Source organism: Nematolebias whitei, chromosome 20 (assembly GCF_014905685.2).
Source record: "Nematolebias whitei isolate Nwh7 chromosome 20, NemWhi1, whole genome shotgun sequence".
NCBI classification, from domain to species: Eukaryota; Metazoa; Chordata; class Actinopteri; order Cyprinodontiformes; family Rivulidae; genus Nematolebias; species Nematolebias whitei.
Window position 1 is genome coordinate 18307936 of NC_056517.1, and position 6357 is coordinate 18314292.

Genomic DNA, 6357 nt, shown 5'->3' on the forward strand with positions numbered 1-6357 from the left:
ACACCCTGGACGGGTCGCAAGTCCATCACAGGGCCACATAAGCCTGGTATCCACAGGTCTGGTTCTTGTTGTAGCCTGTTGTGTCCGGTTCTAGTGGGACCTCTATTTTTGTGTCTCCACTTTGCCTATAGTTCCCGTTTAGTGGGCGGATTGTTCACCTCTAGTGGGCGGATTATTAATTTCAACGCACCTTACCAGCTGGTGGCGGTAGTGCTACATTAAGCTCTTTTCTAAGCACCACTAACATGCATTAGAAGAAGAGCTGGAAAACAACACACAACCAAAATGGATGACCTCCGTGAACTTGAAGCAGAACCAGCCGCACAGCCCGTCCTGGTCGCTGTCCCGCAAGATGGAGAGCAGGGCCGAGGTGTCAGAGATGCTCTGATGGAGTACCTCATGAGCTGTAACTTATCCTAATTCCACCCCTTAATCTTTTTTTTTACCTCCCCAGCCTTCCTTAGATACAAGTGAACGTTAAAGTGTTGATTTGAAAATAAACATGGATTAATAATTATTCTTGTTTTTTTAATGTACAGACATGCCTTATTACCAGGTTCGTGTAAAAATGGCAAAACAAACACTGCTGCTGTGCTTCTATCACATATGCTGCGTTTTTTACTGGCTGTAGTTTTAGAAAAACTGTGTACTCTTTAATTTTTGTTTTTAACAAAGAACCAAAACCTACAACAAGAACTTTATATTTGTTTATGCATATATACATTCATCTATTTTAATATTTATATATATATGTATGTCTTCAGCCAGATACTTCTTCAGATCCCTTGTAAGACAGACGCTACAAGAGATCCTTCCTGCCCACAGCCATCAGCATCTAGAACAACTCTTTAATGAAACCAGGATGATGAATTACATTTAATTTCCCTCTGGGATCAATAAAGTCTTTTTGTAATTTGATTTCTATATATGTATGTATGTATGTGTATATATATATATATATATTACGTACATTACATAATAACCTACATTTGATTTGACATTTAACAACTCTTTCAGAGCTTATGTTTACCACGCAGCTCTTTAAATTAAGCTGTCGCAAATTATCTTCATGATTGAAGTGCTGTTAAGTAATATTAAGTTAGTGCTCCTTTGTACCACAGTGAAAGTCGTGGAGAGAATTTTTGACCTTGGGTGAAAAAGATGCAGAAGCTGCTGGATCCACAGGATGGACATCATGGCCGAGGTGTTTGACATGCAATGACTGAAAACCTCCTGAATGAGGATGATTGTAAATGTAGATTACACAAGTCCTACACCTTTTTAACTCCACTGCAATGTTCATTTACAACACATGGACATTCTGTATTATGGTTACGTTTTTCAGTACTCATTACAGATAAAACCAAAAAAAATACATAAATAAAAATACTGGACTTTTTGGAGTTTTAAAAAAAGTCCTGTGGTTTTGTTTTTATCTGTTTTGGGGGGGATTTGCCGTGTCAAGGATAACAGAATCTTCACCAGCATTGTTACAGGTAAAAAACAATTACTTCACTTATCTACACTATTGACGTAAAAAAAAACACTGTAAGCACTTCACTTTTGATGATCAGATGGAAGCTCAAGACTTGAAAATGTTTCTTTTATTAGAAATAAAGACCTGTACAAAAAAACAAACAATTATACACTAATTATATATGCAAACTTAACAAGCTATGTTTGGCTATTTGTGGGCTTACCTTGCAGGATCTACATTTCTATAGATCAACTATGATCTACTCTAAATATTTTTAAACATGTCTGTTTGCCATGGAACGGGCAATGGATTCCAGCACCCCAAGGAGTGCCTGACTGAAAGCAGCACTCTGTTCAGCCTCCTGCCTTCGCTGTGCTGCTTCCTCTGCGAGATCTGCTTCCTCTCTCCTCAAGGCCATCTCCTCCCTCCTAATTGCCTTCTCCTGCTTCCTCGCTGCTGCAGCTTCTTCTTGCCTTGCTTTTTTGGCATCCTCACAAATAAAATGGAAGTGTTCCTCTCTCTGCTTCCAGTTCATCGCCTCTTGTTCTGTATGTGCAGAAACAAAGCTCTCTGCTGCACTTGTTGATCTGCGCTTTCTATTGCCTAGGAATAACACACAAGAAAATGGCTGTTAGATGATGAAGTACAGGTAGAGTTTTTAAATAAATTATTTACATTAAAGTTCCTGCTAATTTCAAAAGGTGTTTGTTCACAAGATCAGAAATGATTCTGTTCATAAAGCAGTCTAGTACTTTAATGATAGTAAGCAGGTGGGCATAAATAAACTACATGTAGTCATTTACAACGGTTTGTGCTAATTTAGAAAAAGAACAGAGCATCGTTAATCTGAACAAAAATCACTACACCCTGTATAATTTCAATAATAAACTTCATAAATGAAAGTTTAAGTAATAAATGAATAACTAAATTTAACAGTTATCCATTACAACTGAATAAACAAGTAGTTTGAATACATACAAGGTGTTTTACAACAAAAACAAAACAACATTCATATCGACATGATCAATGTGATGTTAAACACGACTGTTGCTTCTTCTTACCTAGTAACGGGTGCTGTTCGGTGCCGCTCTGCTGCGTGTTGCCCAGTGGCGTGGATGTGCCCGGTGGCGTGCATGTACTCGGAGCTGGTGTGGTCGGGAAGGGTCAGAAGCGGGGAGGATTGGACAGTCAAAAGCAGAATCTGGCGAACCTTCATGTTCAGTGGGACTTTCTGCATCAAAATAAGAGTGGAAAAACAGCAACAGAGTACAGTTAGCAATGATGCTAACTAATAACGACGTAACCGCGTCAGCCTCGTTTGTTCAGAGTACTTTCAGAAAACGCAAAGAAACAGTTGCATGAGGAAAAGGAAATATGCTTAAAGTAAATAAAATACACTCACCATCAACTATTAGTTTTTTAAGCTTTCCTCTTTGCTTTGGTGTGCGATGGAGCCCTGCACCGCCATCTGCGCAGACACCTCTTGAAAAATCTTTTCATTTCGTTTCGTTCCATCTAGCTCGCGCTGCACTTGTTCATCGGCCAGCAAACAGAGAAATGCCTGAACTTCAGCATTCGACCACGGTTGTGCCATGATTATTTGTTTTACCTTATAAAATATTCCAAAATAAGCTCCTCCGATTTCTTGTTGTCTGTTATGCGGGTGAAAAAGAAAATGGTGGATTTTGATTTCCGGTGGAAGACTGAATCTCCGCCCTCCACCAATGAATACGCCCCCTGACCAATCAGTGACCTACAGTGCGCTGATGTCACAACTAGACCCTAAAAGAACCAGACCTGGGACCTCAGTGATTTAGGTCCCAAAAATGGGGTGGGTTCCACCACTAGAGGCATTGTTGATAAAACCCGCAATCGGCCACAACTAGTTACATAGGAGTACCAAAAAGACCCGTGGATAAGGGGCTATAGTACCCTGAGATACAGCCTGTCAGCAGGCTGTCAGTGGTGCACCTATAAAAGTGGGTGAGGATGCTGTTGTTCATACCAACCTTTTTTTGTTTTCTTAGGAAGTAGAATCTCTGTCAGGTTTTCTTGACCACAGTGTCTGTATGTAAAGTCCAAGACAAATCCTCGATATTGTGAACGCTAAGGAACTTGAAGCTGCTGACTTGCACCACCTCAGCTTTGTTTATGTTGATGGTGGAGAACTGGCCTCCATGCTGTTTCCTGAAGTCCACTATCATCTCCTTTGTTTTACTGACATTTAGAGAGATGTTATTTTCCTCACACAGTGATTTCACCTCATCTCTGTAGGCACTCTTGTCATTGCTGATGATGAGGCCCAGGATGGTGGTGTCATCAGCATACTTGAGAATGACATTAGAGCTGTGCTAGGCAGTACAGTCATGTGTAAATACTGAGTACAGGAGTGGGCTGAGGACACAGCCCTGAGGTCTACTGGTGCTGATGACTAGTGTGGAGGAGAGGTGACAGCCGATTCTCACTGCCTGTGGTCTGTTGATGAGGAAGTCCAGTATCCAGCAGCAGATAGACTTGTCCAGGTCCAGTGTGGTGAGCTTGGAGACCAACTTGGAGGGGATTATGGTGTTGAATGCTGAGCTGTAAGTCTATGACGAGCATTCTCACATAGGTGTTTTCCTTCTCCAGATGTCTGAGGGAGGTGTGAACTGCTAAAGCAATGGCATCATCTGTAGACCTGTTTGCTCTGTATGTGAACTGTAGGGGTCCAGGGTGTCAGGGAGGCAGGCACAGATGTGAGTTTTGATAATTTGCTCAAAGCACTTCATGATGACAGATGTGAGTGCTATGGACTGAAAGTCATTAAGGCAGAATGCTGCAGAGGTCTTTGGGATGGGGACAACTGTCGAGGTCTTAGAGTAGACTGCGTTTTGTGGAAACAGTATCTCCTGCAGTGCTGAAAACTCTCTCAGATGCCACACTGGTGGCCGGTATGCAGAGATACCTTTTAGCCATAGATGACAGCAGTGGCAAGTCCTGTTGCTCTTTCCACCACTGTAGTGTTCTTTTCTTTTCAGGGGCAAAGGATCACACTCTCTGTACCTCTTGACTTCTTCATTGGCCTGGTCCCTTACAGATCTATCTGCCATCCTTTCTTCAAAGTCTTCTCCCAACATCTGGTCCAGGGCTTACATTTTCTTCTTTTTACAAGGGGGTTTATCATCTGAAATAGAAAACAATTACCATATATTACTGGCTGTGTTTGCTAAGAAGTTTTTTTAACTGACTTTAAAATTTTATTTAGAAATCTTTATCAGATGTTAAAAAATTATTTATGTAGGGACTCTTGAGTATTATGTAAAAGATGTATCATCATCATCATCATCATCATCATCATTATTTAACTCTTTCTTTGCAGATCCTCTCATTATATTGAATGTCTCATATGCTGATACTATGACTGCAGCACAAGTTTAAGACAAAGTCAACTCTTTCTTGATCACAAGTTATAAAACACACAAATTGTATGCTCATCTTGGGTCTGAGGTGTATCAATTAGACATCCGAATTTCCATTTGCAGGTTCAGTCTGACATGGATCAGCCTGCACTGGACCTCTCTGAACTGAATCCCCCGTTACATAGAAATAAAACATGAAATTACATTTAGTGTACAATATGGGTAAATGCAGTGTAAACAATCAAAGAGACAGTAGTCAGAAAAAATCTAGTGACAGCAACAAAGCACAGCAGATTGTAACTGATATAATGCACTATAATATGTATTTTGACAGTGTGTTGGGGGATTTACCTTGTGATGCAAGGATGTTACTTCTGCTGATATGCTTGTGAATGTCCTCTCAGCCTCATAGTTCTTGAGGAAGGGCAGGGACTTAAAACGGGGGTCCAGAGCTGCTGCAGTTTGGAGGAGATCTGCAAGGCCTTTGTAGCGTTTCTTCAAGTCATTCTTGAACGCCTGCTTCATCTCTCTGATTGAGTTATGGTTCAAAGTGTTTTTTAAGCTTTGATTTTACCGGGACAGAATCTTATATCTGGGCTCTAACGAATGAATCAAGTCCTGAAATCTTTCCCCCTCCACTATATTGTATGGACATGATAAGCCCTTAATGATAAAACGGGTTATTGATGCCGTTATATCCTTTGCTTGTGGTGAATTGTGGCCAAGTTGCCTGTAAAATTTTGTGATAACGTTGCACGCTCCTGCTCGTTGTTATGGGGATTGATAAGTTTGCCATATTCCTCTGTTTTCTTGTTGCATGTTGGTCAAGGTTTGTTGCGCTACCAACTGGTAGAGCTGCTGCCTCTCAGCAAGCAGGTCCTTGGTTCAAACCCCAGTCCAGGGGCCTTTCTGGGTGGAGTTTGCATGTTCTCTCGGTGCATGCGTGGGTTTTCTCCGGGTGCTCCGGTTTGCTCCCACAGACCAAAAACATGCAAGTTAGGCTGATTGGTAACTCTAAATTGTCCCTAGGTGTGCATGAGAAAGTGAATGGTTGTTTGTCTCTATGTGTCCCTGTGATGGACTTGCGACCCGTCCAGGGTGTACCCCGCCCCTCGCACAGTGATTGCTGGACATGGGCACCAGCGACCCCCGTGACCCAAAATGGAATAAACAGGTAAAGATAATGGATGGATGGATGGATGGTTTTAAAAAATTGCTGGAGCGATTTAAAAATTATTATTTTTTTTACACGTAAAATGTTTTTTGAAATCGCTTCCACCGTTCGTCGCAGACCCGTCTCTGTCTGCATGTCTGCACGGGTTGAGCCTTCATGATTACGTGCGGCTGGAGTCTTGGAACAGCCTCTGTGAGTCACCAGCTGAGCTCGGAGCTGGGAAGATGAGCCTGCCCGTCCTGTCTCCGGAGGAGAGGATCTTGTGAGACCAGCAGAGCTGGTCATAAAAAAAAAAATATATATATATA